Source organism: Ochotona curzoniae, unplaced genomic scaffold (assembly GCF_017591425.1).
Source record: "Ochotona curzoniae isolate NIBS_2020 unplaced genomic scaffold, NIBS_Ocur_1.0 scaffold_4505, whole genome shotgun sequence".
NCBI lineage: Eukaryota > Metazoa > Chordata > Mammalia > Lagomorpha > Ochotonidae > Ochotona > Ochotona curzoniae.
This window is the reverse complement of record NW_024467118.1, coordinates 27118569-27143230: the sequence shown is the minus strand read 5'-3', so window position 1 is coordinate 27143230 and position 24662 is coordinate 27118569.

Here is a 24662-nt window from a genome sequence, read left to right as displayed (position 1 = left end):
ACTCAAAATCACCTGATTGGATTATTCAAGCCTAGACGCTGCTAAGAAATGTCAGGCCCTACAGCTCACGTCCAGCTTTTATTCTGTGAGGAAGCTGATAGCTATTTACAATGCCAAGAGCACTGGAAGCCCACGGCCGCACAGTGCTCGCTAATCCCCACTCTCAGGAAATACCTACAAGGAAAGCTTGCTTTAGCAAGTAGTCAGTTCTGCTTGTCTGGATTTGCTCGTATCTTGCTTACTGGAAGAATGGATGCATGCTCCCTGAGCTGAATGAAAACTTACCAGTAATGAAATTTAAAAATGAAATCAACTGCCTAATGCCTTGAACAATCATCCAATTGGTATCAATAATCAGATTCCAAAGTCAATTAGCAGTCTTACTGGGATGTGTGGAAGGAATTCTATGCTAAACAGACTAAGTCTTAAGAATTCCTCTTGAGGGCATTTGACTTTGTTATGTATTGAAATAGTAATAAAGAAATAATTTGAAAAATCAACTGTTTTTTGTTCAATCCATAACAAAGCATTATTTTACAGATTTCAATTGCAATCATCCTACCTGAAATCATCTTTCAACCACCAAGTTGAAGAAGAATTTGAGCATTTGCACAACATATTATTTAGATCATGGAAACAAGATGTTAATATTTGAGATGGCCCTTTGTGAGGGAAGTAACAGTATCTACCATCTGTCCCCCAAAATATTTTATTTTCACTTCCTTACATACATTCATGAGAAACATTTGAATTCAAGGAGACACACTCAAGAATTCTTACTGAGAATAACTCTTCTTTATTTGTAATATTGAAAAACAAAAGATAACCCAAATGACCATTAATATAGATGAATGGACCCCATATATGTACAATAGCAGATTAAAAAAAAAAAGGCCGACTTTATGTCTTACCATCCAGAGGCCATTGAGGCATAGTGTTGGGGTAGGAACAAGCAAATTACAAAACATACGGTTTTATGTAGAAAATGAAATACAATAAATAAAACAAACCAACAGAGGCGAGTATTGTGGCTCAAAGATCCCTGCAGCCCATATTGAATGACTGATCCAAATCTAGCCTCTCTTCCAAGGACCTGTCAGGCAACATGCACCCCGGAGGATGACAGTAATGACAGTTCATGGAGAAGGGTTCCCACCAACCTTACAGGAGACCCAAATGGAGATTCAGGCTGTGGCTTCAGCCAGGCCCAATTCTGGCTGTTGGGGCATCTAGGGAGTAAACCAGGAGATAGAACAGCTCTCTTGCTCTCCATCTACCACTCAGTGCTATTCCATTTTAAAAAATAAATTAGAAGTTAATAAGAAATGCTAAGCAGTACTTTTGTATTTTCTACAATTAAGTAACAATGCAAATAAAAGAAAAAGTTAACGGAGGATTACACCTGAGAAGTTGTTTCTGAAGCTATTCCAGAGGAGGATAAAAAAGACGGAGGTGGTAATTATGGTGAAGGCGATTCAGTTATATCATGTTTTAAACATTAACAGAGGCCATGCAGTTAACACTACTTATATAATTAAAATAATTAGACATAATTTGCTTTTTATTACTTTGAATACATATCTTAGAGAAAGCTTTGAGCTGCTCATTAATAGCTTACCACAACATAATGTTTCATATTTTTTCTGAAATATGTTTTCTGAAGCAATAAAATGCAGTTATTTAATAATGTCTTGAGTAGATGCCAAAAGAAAAGAGAAAGTTGTTTTTTCTTTTTAAGTAGTAATCCTGGGGGAATGGCCTCGTCTATATGAATTGGTCTCTAGAGCAAGAAAGGGAAGAGATAAGAAAGAGGAAGGGACAGAGGAGAAGAAGTGGACAAAAGAAGCAGAGTCACTTCTAACCAAAAACCTTGAAGGAAAACACCTGTCAGATCATCTCTTGCCAAAACGCCAGAATGAAAAAACCAAGTGAGTAGGCAATGCCAAATGCTTCTTTCTTGTACTTTTCTTCATTGTTTCTCTACACTGGAAAAATGGGCCTCAACTTGTTGTGAATATTATACATCATTATGACTTCATGAAAGCAGGTTGGGAGGACTTGAACTTAAGAGGAGGAGGTTGCTTCCTCCCCTTAACAAATAGGGGTGCTCCAGAAGAGGGATGATTATTAGTATTTATGTTTTTAAATTATTTTTGGCACACTGTTACTTTCAGACATCAATCTTTCCCTCTACATTAAGCCCTTTTCAGTTCAGGAGCCAGCATGATGCAATGGGTGTATTTGAGAAGCTGACAATATAAGACTGAATTATAGTATTATATTTACCAAGTTGATTAATGTTGTCTAGTGACCAAAGTAGTTTCCTTCTATTCTAGATAAAAAAGGGAGGTGGAAACTATTTTCTGACATGCTGATGTCACAAACTCTTTGTAAAATCAGAGTGCAAAGGAGCTTTAAAAATTCTAAGTCACACTAAAACATATTATTAATAATAGGTTAAATCGAGCAGTTTTAGAAATATACAAATTGGAAAAAGAGAGGACAACTTAAGAAAAAGAAAGGCGATATTCTAAACACATTTTTGTTTTCCTTCGAGAGGAAAAAAGTGACAAAAACAGCGAATTTTTATAAACTGTATTAAAAATAAAATATCAGGGTAAATATTTGATTCAGAAATTAAGACATATATGCTAGGCTTAAATTTCAGAGCAAATTGTCTAGCTTATAGTTATGGTTATGCTTCTGATCTTGTCTTCCTGCTCATTAGCACCATGAAAGGCAGCAGATGTTAGCTAAGGCTCTTGGGTCCCTGTGTTCAGCTGCAAGACCTGGATTGAGTTCTGTGTTCCTGGTGTTGTCCTGGCCCAGTCCTAACTACTGTGAGCACTTGAAAAGTGAATCAGTGAAGGGAAATCTCTCTTTGTCTTTCTCTATCTCCTTCTGTATCAGCCTTCTGTACAAAATAAACTAAATTTCAAGAAATACAGCTCAAGGACTTAAACATATTTATTTTACTCACACATCTTTTATATAAAATGATTTTTTTTAATTTGAAATTGTGTACTCATTTTGAGGAACATTTTAGTACAATCTAACAGATACATACAGTACAAACCAGCCTCACTAGGCAATTAGATTTTCCATTTACTTATTGTAAATCACAATTACACTACTGTTCTAAATCATACTTCAAGTGTGCGATCAACCCCACTGGGTTTAAAAAAAAAAACTAAAAAGAAAAAGTATTTTAATGAATACAGGAGTTGAAGGCATATAGAAAATGGAAAGGCCCTAGTTAAAATAATAATAACAATAATAACAATACCTGTAAATTCTGCGGTATATCCACAATTGCTTGTTGAGAAAGGTAAAGTAATACATCACAAGAAATAACATGGATTGTTTTCCCAAAACATTAATTTTTGGTGAACATTTCAGAAAGCATTTCAGTTCCTTGAGATGCACAGTAACAATTCTGAGACTTAGGAAAAATGACCAAAATATTGCCCGTGGGACAGATTCCAAGCCTGAGTGCAATCTGAGAGAGAAAACTATCCTCGTCCAGTTTCAGAAGCTGATGGAAGGCTGGGGGCTTTCTGAACGCAAACACTGAAGCATGGTCTTTTTAGTTTGATGTGACATGGATGCCTCTTTAAGGCTACTGCCACCCAAAGCTCAAACTGTCATTAAAACAGTAGCTTTGATGAGTAGAAAATGATAGCTTGCCTCTTATTTTACAGAAGAATGGAAAGAGGAAAGAGCATTTCAATCCCCAAAATATTTATGTCATTCATAATCCTGAATATAACAAAAAGTATGTGGTGGTTTTACAATCCAGGAAACATTTGAAAACTTTTATATTTATTCTTCATAACAACCCTATGAAATGAGTACTGCTTTATCTATAAATATCTGTATATATATACATTTAATTGCAAGTTATACATATATTATTGATATACTTATGCCATTATATATTTAAGGACGATTACACTTTGCAAATGTAAACATAAACTTAAATGAAAACAAGCATAAAATAAAACACCATAATTCAAAGTGTGCAAAACAACATGGAGTCTTCATTTTTATCTTTGTTAATGAGTATATAACAGTTAAGTGTTATATTACTTCATAATACAATGACTTTGGTAGGAGTGAAGTTTTGAAAAACATATTGAGAATTAGCAATTGGTAAATATAATATTAAGTACGGAGCCATTGCTTGGGACACCTGCATCTCAATCCAATTCCACTAACAATTCCTGCTGCTGCACACCCTGGGAAGCAGCAGGTATTGGTGCAAGTGCTCGGATCCTTCCCAGGCACATGGGGTTCCTGCCTCCAGGCTTCCATCACCGGATGAGTGGGAAGAGTAGGAGACTATCTCTCAACCTATTATCTATCTTTAAAATAACCAAAAAAAAAAAAATAATAATAAACTAAAAACAGCAATATGTTACTCCATTTGCTTTTTTTTCCCACTAAATACTTCTTTTTTCAAATTGCTTTTTCCTCCACCTAGAATAACAATAACAAAAAAATTTCTCATTGCTGTTTATTATTTAGCAACTACAAGGTAGCAGGCTGTCTGCTGGGTCTAGTGACGTAGAGATCATAGTGGACTAGGGGCTTGCAGAAATGTGAGGAGACAACATGTACAGCCATTGTGCAATGTGCTAAGAGCTAAGATAATAGAGGCACACCATGTCATTAAACAGAATAAGGAGACTGAATGAGACCGAACGAGACTGAATGAGTTTTGTGTGTGTGTGTGTGTGTATGTGTTTTGATGGGCAATTACATAAAGGAATAAGTGTGCAAGTGGTACAGGCATTGTGACACTGAAATGAGATCCAAATGCATGCATCCCAGTTCATGGTGCCTGGATTGAGATGGTTACTATGCACTGCTTACCAAGCTTCCTGCCAATACACCTGGGAGCAGCCATGATGGCTCAAGTACTCAGGTTCCTGTCACTCTCTTGGAAGACCCAGAGTCCCTGGCTCCTGAATTAGTCCCTGTGAACCCTTGACACGACAGGCATTTGAAAAGTGAACATATAGATGGGATATGTCTCTTTATCTCTCCTTTTCTCCCTCCTTCACTCCTAATTCCCTCCCACCCTTCCAAGTAAATAAATAAATCTTACGGAATGAAAATGTGAGAAGGCTCATGAACCTTTCACATGACCCTGCAGAGAGCAGTTCAGGGCGAAATACTAGCCCACTGGGGAAAGAACATGTTTTGCGCACACACAGACACACACACTGATGGCACCATTATTTTTCATAACCTGAAGCACAGGAGGGAAATAGCATACAGCAGCTTGGAAATGACAGGATCTGGGAGCTACAGAACTGACACTATAGAACCATGAGAATCCCATGTGCTCCTGATTGCCAGGATCCCAGAAACTCAGACTTTAACAATTATAGCTTTGCTTCGAATTGACTAACCATTGTTGTTTGTTGACTTCTACTAAGATGTTAAAATAAGTGAATAAGAGATAAAGACAAAGCACCATACTGTATGTGATGAGTTGGGTGAACCAAAGTAGTACAGGAAGCCAGAGTCACGATCTGTTCAGTCTCAGCTATGGATGTTAGTAAGATCAAACAGAGAATTAAATTAGCTCTCAGCAATCTTATACTCTGAGCATGTTAAAATATTAGATTCTGGGACTTCCAAATATTTAACTTGGAATAACGTATCTATATTATCAAAATAAATAAAAATTTTGTTAATTTGTTATAATTTAATTGCACTAAAATATAGTGGCCAAGTTCAAAAAATCTACCAGGCAATGGTTAAATACTGAAACTTACTGGTCCAGGTTATACAAATAAGTCAGCAGTACAGGGTTTCCATAGGCATGAATATTAATATGTTAGTGAATTAGGACTTAAAATGGGAAGCCTGCTTGCATTGTTAAATTTTTCAATTTCAGTTTTCAAAGAAAGGCATCATTTTTTTTTTCAGGCTAGCTTGTGTATCTGGGTTTTTTATTCACTCAAAATACTGATGAAGTATGAATTTTAAGTAAGCATATAAATGACTTTATGTTGATTTACAAAAACTAAGCTGATTCTCTGGTCTTTTAGCCATCAGTGAAAACTAATGATTTAAAGGAACAGTATAAGCCATAGGGAAAGTGTTATCAAATTTTCATTGGTTCTTTCAGTAAGTATTCACAGGGCACAGTTCTGGGGAGTATAGAATTCACTGCATTCAGTGGCCGCATTGTGTACTTAACGATACACTAAAATCATATTTGTAAGATGCTAAATATTAACTCTGCCATTCGGGGTCCTTCAGAGAAACTGTGCTAACCATACATATGTCTATGACCAGTAAGAGGCTAGGTGTCAGGCACTGAGCCACACAGTTGCGAGAGGCCAGCTCTGTGGAATCTGTAGTAGAGGTAGACTGGAAACAAACAAGAAAGCCTTAGGGTCTCTGCAGGGCTTCCATATTTGACTCCATGCAGCACCCATAAGGCCCCACACCAAGCTCAAGAGAGATGAGCAGGCACTGGCTGAGGAGTGGTAACCTGTCCTGTGGTGTTCAGAGTTCACAAATTGAAAGAATCAATCTCAAAACAGAGTATTTTGATGCTGTTCCATCTTATGAATCTGGAAGAGATCCCCAGTTAGGTAGATAGGGACCAAGGAGTCCCTTCCCCACTATCTGAGGATGAATATTGGAAGACCTGAGAAAAGTGAAGGATGTTGATATTATGTGCTAGCCTTCTCTTGTACTCAAGGTTTTCTGTGCTGTAGTACCTGTTGTAGGTAATGGGAATTTTATACAGCTTGTGGGGAAAGTTGGTGTGTTTCTGTTGTTAGTGAGTATCCTTTGAAACTTGCACCCAGTTATCCAATCAAGCCATCCCTCTCCTGGAATTCAGAATGCCCCCCTTTGCAGCTTTAAAACAAAACAAAATCTTTATACAAACTCCTCAGTAACTCTCTTCACTTTTGGTCCTGCAGGGAGCTCTTTCTTTCATTTTCCCTACTTTCTTCCAATGAACTCTTGCTTTACATGTTCTTCCTTGTGCTCGCTCCTCATTCTTCATGGATGTGAAACACAAGCCCAGGAGGAAGAAAGAATTGTGATAACCGCAGACTCCTGAAATGGTTCTCAGTGTTTCATCCAACTTCATTGGAAGAGTGAAGAAGAACAGATCACTTCAGTTTCTTTAAATTGGAGATCCTTGTTCCCCACCATAGTATACTATCAATTCAAAGCACCAGGACTCGACAGCCAGTTAGAAGTCATTAGCATGGCTGCTGGACTTAAAGACACCGAAGACGGGCCTCTGGGACAGACCTGGTTAATCACACTACACCTTTTGGCACGGGGAATGCTGGGCTTGATTTCCTTTCATGGAATTACCTCCAGTGCATAATACTGGAGAGAGGTCTTGGAGTCACAGAGGGTTTCTGGACAAAGATGCCCCTTGGTGTTTTCCGAAATCTCCCGGACTAGAACCACACGCTAATTGCCCATTAGACTATTGGACTAAAATCTGTACTCTTCACTCTCTCTCCTTCCTATTTGCTACTTCTCATTCTCAAACTTCAGGAAGGCAAGGAAACACATAGCTTTTCCCCTCCTAAAAACCATCAAAAGAGAAGCCTTAATTCATTAACATTTCTCAACAGGCAAGATTTTTTTCCATTTTCTGATTTGTTTATTTATTTATTTTTAAATTTCAGAGTTGAAGAAAGGGAGAGGCAGAGGCAGCCAAGGGTGAGAAAAGGGAAAGAGGAGAGAGAGAAGCTTCGGTCCACTGGTTCCTTCCCCAGGATGGCTGGACTAGACAAGGCTGGGCCAAGCTGATGGTAGGAACCTCATCCAAGTCTCCCACAGGATGGCAGGAGCCCAGACTGTTAAGCTACCTTATACTGCTTTTCCAGGAAGCTGAATCAGAAGTGGAGACTGTAATGTGAATCCTTACAGCACCCTTACAGGTGGGATGCTGCTCTCAAAGGCAGGCAGCTGTACACAGCAGCCTGGGCCCCTGAATAGTTCTTAACACTATTAACTGCTTCTTTATTGCTTGGGAGAACTGAGTCTTAAAAGAGACAGCATTAGTTGCCTATTTTTAATTGTTTGAGTGATTACCATAACTCTGATTAGATCTGGCTAACAGCTTTGGTTGAAATGAGCCTTTTGACCCTTAAGGCTTCCAGTTCAAAGCCTTGAAACACAAAATGCAAGGCTCTCATTTGAAAAACTGTTCAAGTTAATTTAAATCAATGCCAAACTTACGTTATGATTGTAAAAAGGTCTGATGTTTTACACTCCAGAGTACAAAGCAGGCTCATCCTTCATGGCATTTTATCAGATAGCTTGTCCTGCACATTATGTCAACTGCATGATCACAGGTGTTAGTGGAGATGTATGCTGTCTCCCCTGTTTTTGACACCTTACTAGAACCCAACTGGCACTAGAATGGGGAGCTGGCTGCAACAGGCCCACCCCCAAACCCCCATCCTTCCTGATAACCCTCCCTTGTCTAGCATTCCTAAAAATAAGAGTTAAATCCCTAGAGGCAAGTGGATCAATAGCAAGAACCTGTCTTTTGCAGCCTATAAAAAGTCCCAGACAATCAGCACCTCCCCAGCTTCCAGAATCCTCTCAGCACAAGCCGAAGGGTTTCTTTTGCCTTTTCCTTCTCTGTTTCTTTCAATAACCTATTTCTGCCACACACCTTCTTACTTGTACTTGGTCCTCATTCTTCCAGGACTCAGGAGCAACCAGAGAGGCAGAACTGCAATAACCACAGACTCCTGGCAAACAGCACTAGGGGAAAGGAGAACCACTCAGAGGTGATGACATTCATACAAAGGTACCCCTTCACGAGAAAGTCTGGACAGAAAACATTCAGGAAAAGTCTCAATCCGCTTCCATCTGAGATGATTTCATAAATTAGCTTTGCATTGAAAATGTACATATAATTTAGTTTAAAATCATCTGAAGAGCTGTGACAAAGTATGAAAATAATGCATGTGAAAATCATTGCAGAATGTTCTCATTCAACATACAAGGACTGAATTAGAAGGTAATTCCCAAGAACATGAGATAATAGCTTAATTTTTTGATGAGCATATATAAAAAATGTACTATCAACATTCATAGTGAAAGAAAATATTTAATACAAGAATGATAGCAACTTTGAAATCACAGACTATGTCTTACAGAACATCAGCAATTTCCAACTATATATATCTTGCAATCCCCAAAACACAAGTTCTCAAACAGGATAACTCCTCCTAAAGAGAATTTTAAAATTTCTTTTCATTTATTCATTAAAGAGAGGGAGAAAAGATATATCTATCTCATTTGTTGGTTTACTCATCAAAAGCCTACAATAACTGGGAAAGGGAAGAAGGAAAGGGAGAATGCTTTGGATAAATTGGTTAAGTAAATGCCAGGGACATCTTTACTCAATATGAAAGTGCTTATTCATGTCCTAGCTACTCAACTTCATGTCCAGTTCCCTGCATCTTTATCCTAAGACACAGCAGAAGACTGCTGATGTTCTTGGGCCCCTACTGCACAAGCCGGAGATCACACTGACTTCCTGGTCCCTGGCTTCTACCTGGTGCAAGCTCAACAGGGACAGGTATTTGGGTGTGGGAGATCGCCCCTGGATCTCTGCTTGCTTAGCCTATGTGGGAGGTCAAAGGCATACCACACACTGTGTCCCTCAGTGTAACCCCTGAACAATGGTCTTGACTCACCAAGACATCAACCTGGTCAGACCACTGCTATACAATCAAGAGTAGTGGGCTGCACCCCTGTCTCTCTTCTCTCTTCTTGGCCAAGCTGTGCTGGGATTTCCTTGATAAGAAACTCGGAGAAGTCAAGTGTGACCCACAGCCTACCTGTCAGCCACACACGGTGAATGTGAACTGAGGCATCTTTCCAGCCTATGTGTTGTACTTGGCCCATGTACCTGTAACCTGCGGTATATCTGCCAGCCATGAGTGCTAAACATGACTTACTATGTGATTGGAAAGTCCAGAGAGATAGACATGTCTTCTAGCCAATTATAGATAACATCATTATTGGGTGTGAGGAGACGTCCTTGTGTGCTTGCCTTATAACAAACGAACACGCTCCATGAGACTGTCTCCCAGTGTTTCTTGCTGGTGAAGAACACCATCACCTCACTCCTCGGTGGATTCAGGGGCCTTAGCCTGCTAGTCAGGAAACCCCCAAGATTTGGGAAGCCAATCAATCAATGAAAAATCAAACTCTCTCTCACACACATTTTCTTCCTTTCATGTAGATGAGAATAAATATCATAAAACATATATATATATATATATATATATATGAATCAAGAGAGAATATGACTTGTGCAACTGAATTATTTCACTCAGAATGCACTCTTGGGAGTCACCCAACTTGATACATTACTACTTAGCTCATTTTATTATTGAATAGTATCCAACGGTATCCACATATCACTGATTGCTTGGTTTTCATGCATTAAAGCATAGTTGGCTTGATTACAGATCTTGGGTATTAAAAATAAAAACCATGTGAATATTTGTGGGGAAAAAACTCAGAAACACAAATAAAGGTTTCAGCACAACTTCATCCTATCAAAGAAATACTTCTATCTACCAGGACCATCTACTTGAATGTGCTATCCTCTCTCCGGAGAGTGCTGCAAATGGGTTTAGATCACTTAATATTTCTAAACATCCTTTAAAGACGATATATCACATCCTTATTTAATGAATAAAAAACCAAGGCAGAGAGCAGTGACCTAGTATGACCTAAGAAGTAAATTTGTAACTGGCCTGTTGAAATGTAAACCCAAGCAGCTTTACCTCAGATAGTATTTTAATCATAATACAAGTAGAGTCAGAAGAAACAGATTAACCAATTGAGGAATATTTATATTTTGACTATTTATAAATATTTTACAGCTTCTTGAATTGAATTAGAAGCACAATCTTTAAAGTCGCCAGAGCTAAACATTTTTTAAGGAAAAACTGAAATGGATAAAATTCATTATGAATGTGCTCTATTTCAGGATTAATGTTTTAGCTTCTACATAGTTAAATGAGTACATGACTGAAAGGGAGACTCCTAACTGTTGGGCTTGGCAATTCTCAACCATCTCATGGCATTTGGTTGTGTATTTGAATACAAAATATCAGTATCAATCATTCTATATTTCATATTTACTTTTAATGGGCTATTTTACCAGGCTCAGATAAGTGACAGAAACACATTTGCTCTAAGAAACAATTTGGTTTTTACTTTAAGGCAAAATTTCTACAACTATTAATGCTAACGTGACCTTAAAAAGTATTTCTAAATATTTAGGCGCCATTAAATTTGTCATTAAAAGAGAACATGGAATAAAACCTTCTGTTTTCTAGTTTAACTAACACTGAGTTAACAAATCAATAAATAATGAGAAATCAGCAAATTTCATTATTTTAATGTATATGTTTTATCTTTTTGTTAACATTGCAAAGGTTATTATTTTATTTTGAAGTTTTATTTCAAAATTCTTTAGAGATTATAAAAAATTCAAAGCTAGTTCTATTGCATTATGAAACTGAAATATAACATTATACAAGTGATGCATATATTGAAATCTCTATAAAAATAACTGTACATGTGTTTATCTGCATCAAAGATGAACACCATAGCCCTGGAGCAGAATGTTCAACATTAAACTTTAATAGACAGGGAAGATGTTATCTGGAAAGTGCAACATTTAGATTATATCACAATCTATAATCCTTCATTTCGTTAGCCTTATTTTTAAAGTTTTTTAGATACAACAAAGAAGTTAATCAAATGTAAGAATGAAATTATGCTTATATGAAAGAAAGCAAAGCTTGGAATTGATGCCTTCATAAAGTAGTTCATTTGAGATACTTCAAATGGTCTTTTTTAGCACAAAATTCATCTGTAATTTCTTCCCATGGAATTTGATAAATCACTGGTCGGAAAATGCTGAAGTCTCACATTGAAATACAGCAGGAGAAATTGACATCAGTTTTCTAATTGTCAACAATTTGGAAAAAAAACTACATAGAAAAAATGCTGGCTTCTAGAATCTTTGATAATGGTGTTTCTACACATACACATCTCAGCAATTCTGAACTGTACTGTTGCAAACACATAAAAGTACTGGTTTTCCCAAAGGAAGCTGTTCTTTTTTTTTATTAAATGCTATGCACAATTAAGTTCAGTTAATCGCTTTTGCATAAGCTATGTTTCTGTGGAGTTCCTTTTCCTAAGGGATTGAGCAGCCATCTAGCAATCAAATCAAACCAAATTTGTAATGTACAATAAGTCCCTCCAGAAAGAAGACCATTTTTTTTTCTAGAAACTAGTGATTTAAAAGGCAAATAAAATGTTTATTCGGGTGACAGAATGTGACATGCCAGGGTGTCAGGTTTTGAAGAGGGTGATTACCATCCTGCACAAGTGCCGACATACAGACTCCCAACAGTTCTGCACCACTGAAACTGTTCTCTTTCTATGCGTATTGAATTAAAATGAAAATTGATCAGGAGTTTGTTGTAGTAATTATGCATTTTCTGTGATGCTGAAATCTAACATATCAGTAAATTCTCTATATAAAGAAAGGAAAAAAATCAAGAAAGCAACCCCACTTCCAATAGTAAAATGATGATAATAAAATGCCTGGTAACAAATGTAACCAGAAAAGTGAAAGGTCCCTACTACAAAAGCTATAAATAACGAATGAAAGAATACTGAAAGGTACATCAAGAAATCAAAGACAGCAAACAGTCATTGATTTTAAAATCAGTATATCTGAAATGTGCACATTCAACCCAAAGAAATTTACAAATTCAATGTAATCCCTATCAGAATCCCAAAAACATTTTTACACACCTGGAAAAAACATTGCTAAAATTTCTATGGAACTACAAACCACTCCACACAAAGAAACCTTAAGCAAAAAGAAGAAACCAGCAGTTATTATGTTGCCTGACTATGGAATATCACAGTAATTTGGTCCCAGTGTGGTAGTTCAGTGGCTAAAGTCCTTGCCTTCGATGTGCTGGGATAACATATGGATGCCAGTTCTTGTCCCAGCAGCCCCGCTTCCTGTCCAGCTCATTGCTTGTTGCCTGGGAAAACAGTCAAAGACAGCCCAAAGACCTAGGACCCTGCACCCACGTGGGGGAACCAGAAGAAGCTCCTGGCACCTGGCTTCAGACCAGTGCAACTCTGGCCATTGTGCCCACTTGGGGAGTAAAACAACGGATGAAATATCTTCCTCTCTGTCTCTCCTTCTCTCTGTACATATGACTTTCCAATAAAAATAAATAATAAACTTTAAAATATATATATATTACAATAATTAAAACAGCACAGCATTGGAACTAAACAGATCCACTTACCAATGTAATGGAATAGAAGACCTTACAAGTTAAAATTATGCATCTATAACCAATTGATGTTTGACAAGGTGCACAGGATAAAGGGTAGCCTTTTCTTAATAAAGCTGTTGGAAAATTGGATATACAGTTGCAGAAGAATGGAACTAGAACCTATATTTCATAAATTAAAAGTATCAGCTCAAAGTGGTTTGAAGAACTAAATATGAGGCCTATAAATTCGAGATATATAAGCTCAGTATATGCCTGAAGGATTTAGAAAATCAATAACAAAACAATCCTCAAAACAACACAAAACTTGAAATGATCAAAATAAGGGAAGAAATTAGCCAAATAGAGACCAAAATTACTGATTACTGATGATTCTTAATGTGAGTCTATATATGGAAACAGCTAAAGTTCTATGTACATGTTTATATGAAAGGTTAAAATTCATCTACTAAATTCATTGCTGGATACATGGCTTGTTGCGGTTTTGGACGATTCTTGGGTAGGCATTATACACATTATCACCTGTTATGTTAATCATGATATTCATTTTCCAGGACTATTTGTAATTATTTAAATTCTGAGGAATAACTTTGGACCTTGGCAAGTAGGAAAAATTTAGATGTCTAATTTTTAAAAATCATTTTATTTACATAAGCTAAGCAAGTTTTATGTATTTCACAATAAAGATTTAGGAAAATAGTAATACTTCCAACTCCCTCTTCCTTCTTTATTATTTTTTTTAATTTTACAATGGCATGCTTTCCAAATTACTTCACAATCCCAGCCCTAACCCTCCAATAGCATGAAGAATTATACACAGAGGGAGTAGAAAAGTGTTTGTCAAGAGCACAAGCAAAGTCTACAAAAAAATAACCAAATCTGAAAATGAAGCATGATACCTATTTTCATTTCAAACTCATAAAGCAAATCACAAACCATTAAAATCATCCACTGTTTTCTGTTACCCTTGGAAAAATCTGCTTATACTGTATGCTATAGTTGTTAGCTGCTTTGACTTATTTTTAGTTTGAGAGCACTACCTGATAGCATCCTTCATAACATTTATTATTATTTTCCATGATACAGTGTTACAGGCATGAGGGTTCACCCCTGCTCCAATCCATCAAACTTCCCCATTTCCTCTTCCCATGAGTTGTCCCCATTTTAGCATAATAGGAGAGTCCCTTAGTACAAGCATAACTTTCCGATATTTAAATGCATCATGACATGATAATTATAGAAAAAAGTATTTGGTGTTTTAAAGAGACATGATAGTAAGTGAAAGGGTCATTGTAAAATCTGATTTGATAATCTGAATGATTAATAAAGTGAATCTATATTCCCCAAGTGGAGGAAAATAATAAAAGAGTCATTTTATGATATTTTCGCACAAATCAATTATGTGATATAAAAAATAGAAAAGAAATTTCTTTCTTACCAAACGTTTGTAGCACAGGATATTTTGTCCATATGTTTCTTGGACAATAAACAAACAAAGCCACAGCTCCTTGACCTTGCATATTTCTTCTTTTTTTTAGATTTATTTTATTTTTATTGGAAAGTCAGATATACAGAGAGGAGGAGAGACAGAGAGGAAGATTTTCCCCAAGCGACCACAACGACCAGAGCTGTGTTGATCCGAAGCCAGGAACCCAGAACCTCTTCTGGTAACTCACGTTAGTAAAAGGTCCGAGAGGGTGTCCTCAGTTGCTTTCCCAGTCCATAAGCAGGGAGCTGGATGGGAAGCAGAGCCACTGGGACACAAACCAACACCCATTTGGGATCCCAGTGTGTTCAAGGATAGGACTTTAGCCACTAGGCTACCGCACTGGGCCCATCCTTACATATTTCTTACTGATGCTAACTTGAGAAAACAGAAAAAAAGAAAAATAAATGATGAAATAAATCCAGATTTAAGATAAAAAAAAATAAAGGTAGGCTTTTGTCTTTGAACTGCCACTCATTTTCATTGAAATCTTAGTTGTCATTTGTACTGGCAAAATCTCTACCTCTTATATAAAATTAGATGTCTTATTCTTGTAGAATTTTCAGAATTTATGATACAATCAGGTAACTATCTGGAAAGCAGAGAACAGTGTGTACTCCTTTTATCCACTGTTGAAGGAATGCAAATACAGGAGACAAAATGGTCTTTCCAACTCCCATGAGTTGAAATACTAATTTTCATCAGTATTTTCATAATTTTATATATTCCACACTCCCAATAACCATGTAAGAATTCAAACTAGTCGGGCCCGGCACGATAGCGTAGTGGTTAAAGTCCTCGCCTTGCATGTGCCAGGATCCCATATGGGCCCTGGTTCTAATCCCTGCAGCCCTGTTTCCCATCCAGCTCCCTGCTTGTGTCCTGGGAAAGCAGTCAAGAACAGCCCAAAGCCTTAGGACCATGCATCTGTGTGGGAGACCCAGAAGAGCTCCTGGCTCCTGGCTTTGGATCAGTGCAGCACTGGCCAATGTAGTCACTTGGGGAGTGAATCATCAGATGGACAATCTTCCTCTCTGTCTCTCTTCCTCTCTGTATATCTGCCTTTTCAATGAAAATAAATAAATATTGTTTTTTTTAAAAAAAAAACTCAAACTAGTTAGCAATTTTAATTATAAAACTTATTTTTATAGTATTGAGATTAAATTGAGCTTACCTCACAAACCTGCCTATGTTTTAAAAAGTAGAAGGCTATAAGACAAATAATGCTTCACATATATTAAGTTCTCAATTCCCATTAGAATTTATGTGTAAAGGTCCAATTTTACAAATAAGAAAACCGATTGTTAGTTAAAGTAATTAGCACACCTTAGGATCATATCCTTTGATGACAGTAAAAGCATTGAATTTCTACTTTTAGATATTTTGAATCCATTACTATTATATAAGCACTGTTCCATAACATCTCCCTTTGAACAACAAGGACCAGATAATATGAAAATAAAGTTCCAGGCTTTGTATATTTATTGACATAGCACACAGGAAAGTAACAAGCTACAAGTTATTCTCATTGATGATACATGAAAAGAAAAAAAAAAAAAAACACCACTGAACTTCATGCTGAAAGAAGGGGGAAGTAACCACTCCTCCAAGTGCATGCGGTCGTCCCAGGATTCTCCTGTCTGCTCATGGAAAAACATCCATGGATGTGGAGAGGCAATCTTCAGAAAATCAGAGCCAGATAATCGATCCGAACCACAAAAAGCCGTACACGCATTTCTGCAAAGCTTTAATAAATGCACTTTCAGAAATACTGTGCAGCATAAAGTATAAATTATTGCTGCTTTAGCCCCAAATTAGTTTAAGTGTGAATTGGAAGAATTCCCTGTGCTTAGGATGATAAAAAATTCAGTAAATGCAGAAACTTTGAGGGAAAGAAAATAATAATAAAGACTTCTAAAGGTTACACAAATACTGCAATTATCTGCATAAATGAGAGCACTTTATCTTTCTACTCCTAAATGGAGGAATGTGTCCCCATGAGAAAATTAGTTTCAAAACAGTTTTGCAAAATAAGAACATTTCTCTTATAAACTCTTGCAGATATCCCAGCTAAACCATGGAACTAGACAACATGCTGACACAGACAAGAGTACTTGTAAAGTTCATGGAGAAGAGAATTAGACAAGTTTATGTTGACACAAAACTTTTTGAGATCTACGCATTTGAGGGATCTTAAAAGATCCACAAAAATTGTGTTTTATGAAGAACACTTACACATGGATTTCAAAAGATTTTGCATAAATTAAATTTATGCTTTAGTGCCATTTTCCATAACTTTTTGAAGCATTTTAATCTTTAACAACTTTTAGATTGTTACATTCAAAATTATATATATATGTGTGTTCAGTAAATAAGCACTACTTTCACAAATCTAGTTTTTTCTCAAAGACATATTTTTTTATTTGAAAAGCACACTTATAGAGAGAAAGAAAGAGACAAAGAAGGACATCCAAGGTATACGGTGAGGACAGTTTTAAACTGATGGAAAATAATTAGCCAGGGTGAAACAGAGAGGACAGATTTCAAAAAATAGGAGAGAACAGGCTGACAGTAGAGCAACGACCAGAGACTCGTTGACACAGAGAAGCAGCAGAGACCACGGAGCAGTGTTGCATCGACCAGATACCTCAGCAGTGGTCAGCTGTCCTCAATAGGTGAGGATAGCTCTACCAACAACCTGGTGGGAAGGACAGTTCACCAGACTAGAAGGTGAATCCAGGCAAATAACTGCCCATCCTGCTGGTTTGTTTGATCTGAGCATGAGCACAAACACAGAGTAACAGACCTCAAGCAGCAGTGCATGAACAGGGTGGATTTCATCACCTAGACTCCCACCAGTGCTGCATTGGCCTCCACATTGTGTACTGTGCCAAAGGCTGCAGGAACTGAGGGACAACAGCAAGATGTGCATGCGCTAAGCCAGGAGCAAACTCACTTATGCTAACAGATTGCACTGGTCCCACAGAGAAAACAGTACTGAGTTGGTATCCCACAGGTTCCAGCCAAAATAGGTCCAGGTAGCCCTCACACGTAATGGGCCAGCAGGTTCCAGCAAGAACATCACACATTGATTTAGGACACCTGCTGTCTCCCTAATCTCAGGTATTGTTTGAGCCAGGAGTGGGAGAAAGGCTGTGCAGGCAACAGTGGAGCCATGGCATCAGATTGCAGAAGGTGGGGAACTGTGAATCAGGAGCTGGGGCTACAGAGACTGTGGTAGAACCTAGCAAAAAATAAAACCTGGGGCCTAAAACTTTGTGGAGGGAGTGGCACCAGTGAATGCAAATGAAGAAAGGGTACCAAATGCAATCAATACATTTGGTCTATACACCATTGGGAAATACATTTTAGAAATCAGCCATACAGCAATGACCAAAAGTAAAAGAAAAAACAGAGCTACAATGAATATTAAGGAAGACTCCCCCACAAAAGATCAAAAGACCGCCAACCTCAGAGTTAACTGAGGAAGACATCAAGAGAATGGCAGAAAAAGAATTTTAAAAAAATTGTTATAAAGTTTCTCATCAGCAACGAGAAGCACATACAGGAGTTCAAGGAATTTAAGCAATATGCTATATGGGCAATAGCAGCAGTGAATCAAATGAAAGCTGATATGATAGATATTAAGAACACAATGACAAATAAAAAATGCAGTGGGAAGCCTCAATAATAGAATGAGTTAGGCAGAAGAAAGAATTTCAGAATTGGAAGATAATTCTTGCTACAATGAAGAAACAGTTTAAAAGCTAGGAGAGGAACTTAGTCAAGCTAAAAAAGTATTCAAGAATGAAGAGACACTATTAAAAAACTAAATAACAGAGTTATGGGAGTTCCAAAAGGTGCAGAAAGAGAAGCTGGGTTTACAGTTGTATTTATTGAAAAATAAATGGAAATTTTTTTATATGAAGAAAGAATTGGAAAATACCATACAGCTGGGGCACAGAAATCTCAGTAGGATTGACCAAAAGCAACCTTCAGCATGATAAATGGTAATCAAGCTCTTTTCACTAGAACACAAGGAAAAGATCCTCAAATAACAAATCAATTAACATTTAGAGGAATCTCAATAAAACTCAGAGCTGACCTCTCAGAGGAGTTGCTGAAGGCCCAACAAGAATGCAATGACAAATTCTAGATTTTAAAGAATAATAATTATCAGTCCCATAAAAAATTACCCAGCAAACTTTCCTTTGTCTCTGAAAATGAAATCAAATTCTTTCACAGTGAAAAAAAGCTGAAAGAATTTGCTTCTTCCAGACCTACCCTACAAACGATGCTTAAAGATATTCTCTTGAGAGAGAAAAGAAATGCCACCTGCCAAAACCAAAGGCAAATGTGGAGAACACCCCAATGAAATGATAATACAAGACTAAATCCAACAATGAGCAGGCCATTACTAAAATGACAGGATCAAATTACTGCCCATCCATACTAACACTGAATTTAAGTGGTTTAAACTCACCAATTATCTCATAGATTAGCAGACTGGATCAAAAATAAAACCCATCTATCTCTTGCCTTCAGGAGACACATATCACCAACAAAGATAGATAGAAAAAGTAAAAACATGGAAAAAGATATTCCAGGCTAATGGAAAGGAAAAATGAGTGGATATAGCTATTTTTATATCATATTACATAAGCCTTGACATGAAAACCAAATAGAGACTGAAGGAACAATACATAAGAGCAATGAATCAAAGAGCTGGTTCTTTGAGAAAACCAACAGAATAGATTCCCCACTAGCCCAACTAATCAAAAAACAAAGGTAGAAAATGTGAATCAACAGGATTAGAGACAAAAGAAAAAGTAAACATAACAAGAAATACCTTAGACATACATAGAATTATTAGGAATTTTTACAGGCAACTATATGTTAACAAATCAGGAGAGCTAGAAGAAATGGGATAGATTTTTGGACATACACACTCCACTAAAATTGAATCATGATGTAATTAATCATCTAAACACACCAATAACAAGAATTGAGATTAAATTAGTAATTAAATACCTCCCAACAAAGAAGAGCTCTGGACCAGATGATGGCTTCATTGCAGAATTCTACCAAATATTTCAAGAAGGACTTACCCCAACCCGCCATAAGCCATCCAAGCAATAGAAAGGGAGACAATCCTTTCAAACTTTTTCTGTCGAGCCAATATCATCTTAATACCAAAGCCACAATTGGAAAAGAGAACTACAGGCTGAGATTCCTTTTGAACATAGATGTAAATATCCTCAACAAAATACCAGCCAACATGATCTGACAGTTCAAGTACATCAGGCAGAACATTCATCCAGACCAGGCAGTATTTATCCCTGGAAGGCAGGGATGGTTTGACATTTGAAAATCAATAAATGTGTCTCTTTTGTGACCACAGTGGCTGCTGCAATGTGTATGCTGCCCTTGACTCAGACCATCCACACTGCAGGGACTGTAACTGACATAACCATGCTCACCACCTGTGCCCTTGGGACTCAAAATTAGGCCAACCACTTATAGACCCACCATACTAGCTTTCCAGTAGAAATTGGACTTATATTGAGGACACTTAATATTGTCGTGACAAGTATTCTGCCTGCAATGTGATGCTATAACAGATGATGTTCTTAACTTTTGCCCTCAAATGTCTGAATCAACATCTTATAATCACAGAATATAATGCTACCCTTTTGGTGGAAGTCTTGGTAGTAGAATTTGTTCCAAGAGCAGTGGGGGAGATGTGGGCAAAGGCCCCAGGTCTCTGTCAGCTAGCTGAAGGATGTGGCCTAGAGCTTACCTGCCCATGACCTGAGGCACGCCTTCCACTCCTGCATGAGGAATTGACCCTTGACATGCCTGGAAGGGCAAGGGGAATAGACATGCCCTTTAGCCAATCACAGTGTCATTACTGGGCAGGGGGACTTCCAGCAGAAGCCCTTCTACCCCCTTTCCTCAACCTTTCAAACTTGTAACTTGTGCATAATAAAGCAGACATTCCTCACCAGCTTGGCTCCAGTGGTTTTGCCACCAAGGAACACCCATCACCTCACCTTAAGTGACCTCAGAGCCTGCTGGCAAGCTTAAACCCACAAGAATCTAGTACTCATAAACACTGTGGGCATCACAAGCAGTGGTTTAACCCAGAATGCCTCAATGCTGGCCCCAGGTTACTTTAAATGGAGGGTTCCCTTTAATCAATGACAGAATTGTGAGCAGTTATAAGGGTTACTAGACAGTAAGAAAAGGTCCCTGTGGGAAAAAGGAATCAGCCATCTGTGTGAAACCTAACATCAACTGAATAGACAGGACATTGCCCCCCTCCACCCTGCAAAATGAAAACATTTGTAGGAAAACAATGAGTCTCTCACCCATTGGTAACTCTAGGATAAACTAAGTTTGGCATCTTACCAGAGTACACCACTTAGCTTCATGTCTTGAGTGCTTAGTAACTTAGCAGGTAAGCATATCCTGCCTTAACTGGTGAGGTCAACATTTCTCAACTGTCACATCTCCCAAATGGTTGACATATTAGTGCTTGTTAACTGATCAGAAACCAAGATCACAAGAAGCATTTTAAAAAACAAAAAACAGATCCCTAATATACTGAAACTGAGTGGAAGAAAACATCATTTGATATGTGAATCCCATATCAGCTCCCAATAATACCCAGACATGGACAGACTTCTCCTGTTGGAACCCCTCCTGGCCTTCAAAGAACCTCTAGTTGCTCAATAAAATATATTTTCACATTATTTGCTCACACTTTTCCCACCTCAATGCTTTACATGTCTGCATCATAATTCTTTATTGCTGTGACACAAAGTACTCCAAATTCCCATAACAAAAACAAAATTTGTATGCAAGATTGTAGCAATGATAATTAAACATTAACACGATATTCAGTAGGCAGAATTGAGGCCAACAGTAGTCCTGATGTTTGCCAGACTGGAATATAAATTCCTATTCTATTCTTGCCGCAAGCTATATGAACATAGGCAAGCTGCTTAACACTGCCATAGAGTTAAACTGCCATACTTGATAGTAATATTAATGCCTAAATCAAGAATGGCACATGCAGAAATGAGGTCAGTAGATTTCAAGGGCAGGCAAGTTATGAAGTTGTTGCCTGGCAACATGACAAAAGTCACCAAGTGTCCGCACTGACAGGGACAGAAGCAGTGATGGAGCAGTGATGGAGCTGTCAGTTGCCAGGGCTTCACTGCATTGCAAAGGTTTGAATTCTGAGACACAGCTTGTGGCCCACTCCTTAGAAATGGGCTTCTGCCTGCGATAGTAACAGATCATTTTTAGGCTTAAAGCTAAACAATTACCTAAGCAATACCAAAATGGATTATACTAAGATACTTATAAATAGAACACTAACAAAAATGATTTGTATCAGAGAAAACAAATTGGGTTGTACAAGTAGACCAATATATTTTGAAAAATAATTAAAGTCATAAATATTTAAAGCCAAAATGGAATCTGGAATCACAGATATTCCAATGGGATGTGGTAAACAAAATTGAGCACTATTTTTCCTAAAAATGTGAAGAACCATTCAGAGAAATACGAATGCTTACACATGCAGCCCAGGAATAGAAAAGGATTCGTTAAGTTCTTCCATCCTCATGTCCTTGGAGATGACTGAAAAATTTGTGCATAACAGATGCCCAATAAATGCTTGTTAAATGAATAACTAAAAAATAAGTACTAGCTTGTTAAAACATAATTTTTAACATGCAATATTACATGTAAAAGAAATTTAAAGATCACTTTAAGTCAATTCACACACTTAAAGTATCAGACTGACGAACCTAGAGATAGAGTCAAAATCATTCAGCTTGCTAGTGAACAGGTTTCAATCAGAAATCAAATCTCAGTTCCATCTGAAACACATGCAATTAGAATTAAACTAGGTGACATGCATGGCCAGTCAATACTCCGCCTACAATGCCACCATCCACTATGGTGCCAATTTGTGTCCCAATTGCTCCATTTCTGATCAAGCTCTCTGCTCATGAGCTGAAAAAGCAACAGAGGATGTCCAAGGCCTGTGGGTGGGCCTCCCCACTAACATGAGAAACAAAGAAGAAGCTCCTGGTCTTAGCTCCTGGCTACAGCTTAGCTTGAAGAAAGGTAAGCACTTCAGGGAAGGAATGTAAAAAGTTTAGATTTTCTTTTCTTTCTGCTTGTATAGACCTATGTGCCCCTTACTTTCCAAAGAAGTAAAAAATGGGAACTTACATACTAATATCAATGAATATCAGAACAGTATATATACATATATATACACACATATATATATAATTTCCTGTGCACTGTATTAGATGTTGAAGTCACAAAAAGAAATAAAATTATATATGACCAAGGGGAAGCATATAAACTCTGATGTCAAACAGTGTGTTCAACTTCTGACTCTGTCATTTTACTCACTGAATGACCTTTGCACTTATTTCATCTCTCTTGGTCTCCGATTCATCCTCTTTTAAGTGGAAATGATGATGAGAATATAACTTATTTATAGTGATGAGTGAAAAGCCTAGCGAAGATATATGAGAACAAAAGAAATTCAAACACAGACAGTCTCAACAAATTGACAATCCAGTCCTGACTCCCGTCCCTCCCAAGAGGGAGATGGTAATTAGTCTTTACCCCAAGAGAGGAAATAGAATATTATTTGCAGCTTTAGCATAATGTGATTTTAAACATACAATTCATTATATAATTACATTATGGGCATGCAGAGAGGTATAAACTGTGAATGAAAATCAAGAGAATACAAAATAATAGCAGCAAAAATCAATGATTTTGGTAGCCTGCATCCAATATAGCTCTCAATGTTGCCTGCTTCCTGGTATGTTACCCTTTTGCCAGTCCTTCTGAAATGAAGAAACCAGTAAGATATGCCAGAAATAACAGAATGCTCCTGGGCTGATTTTGTCATAAAAGACTAAGCAGCTTCTTCTGTGATGTCTCTCAGATCATTAGCTCTGCAAGAAGTCAGCTGATAGACTCGAATCTGCATTAAACATTAGCATAAACTATAAAGACATACAGTGGGATCCAAGCGCAATCCTGACAGCCTCTTATCAGGAGGTCATATGCACAGAGCAGTGAGGGACCCCGGAGTGGAGCAGGAGGACAGGAAGAGGCTTGTATCCCAACCCTGGAGACTCCCGGATCCTCACCAAGGACTATCAATATGAGCACCGAGGGCTATATCCCAACTGCCAAGGAGATCATGAGGAATTGGAGTGCCCTTGTAGGCTGAGAACTCTGAGGTCATCTATTCCCTATTGGACCTCCCACATGGGATGGAAGAAGCCCAGATGCTTCCTCACAGGATCTAATGTCATTGGAACAACAGCCAGGAGCCCTGAGCAGTCCTCAGAAACAGAAGAGTAAACTTCCTTCGGGACTCAGGAGAGGAGCTTTCTCTAGTCCTTACTTAGTTGCATCTTTGGATCCCCACCCTCTCTTGCAATGACCATCAGGGTTGCTCTGGAGTCCCCACACCAAATTAGATTGGATAGAGACCAATAAGGAAAGCTTGGAACAGACAGGAAACAGTCAGCTTGGACTCACACATACGTTACTAGGTAGGACACAAAGATTAGTTACTCCTCACTGAGGTATTGAAGATTTCTCTGCACACCCCTCCTAAAACTGTTCTGCGCCTCAATTGTTAACATATGCCTTGTTAGAGTTATAAGCCTGTTTGGGCTATCCTAAAAATGTGCCAAGTTTAGTAAAAAATCACGCTTCAATACTATAAGCAGCTAAATATGAAAATGAAAATAGACACG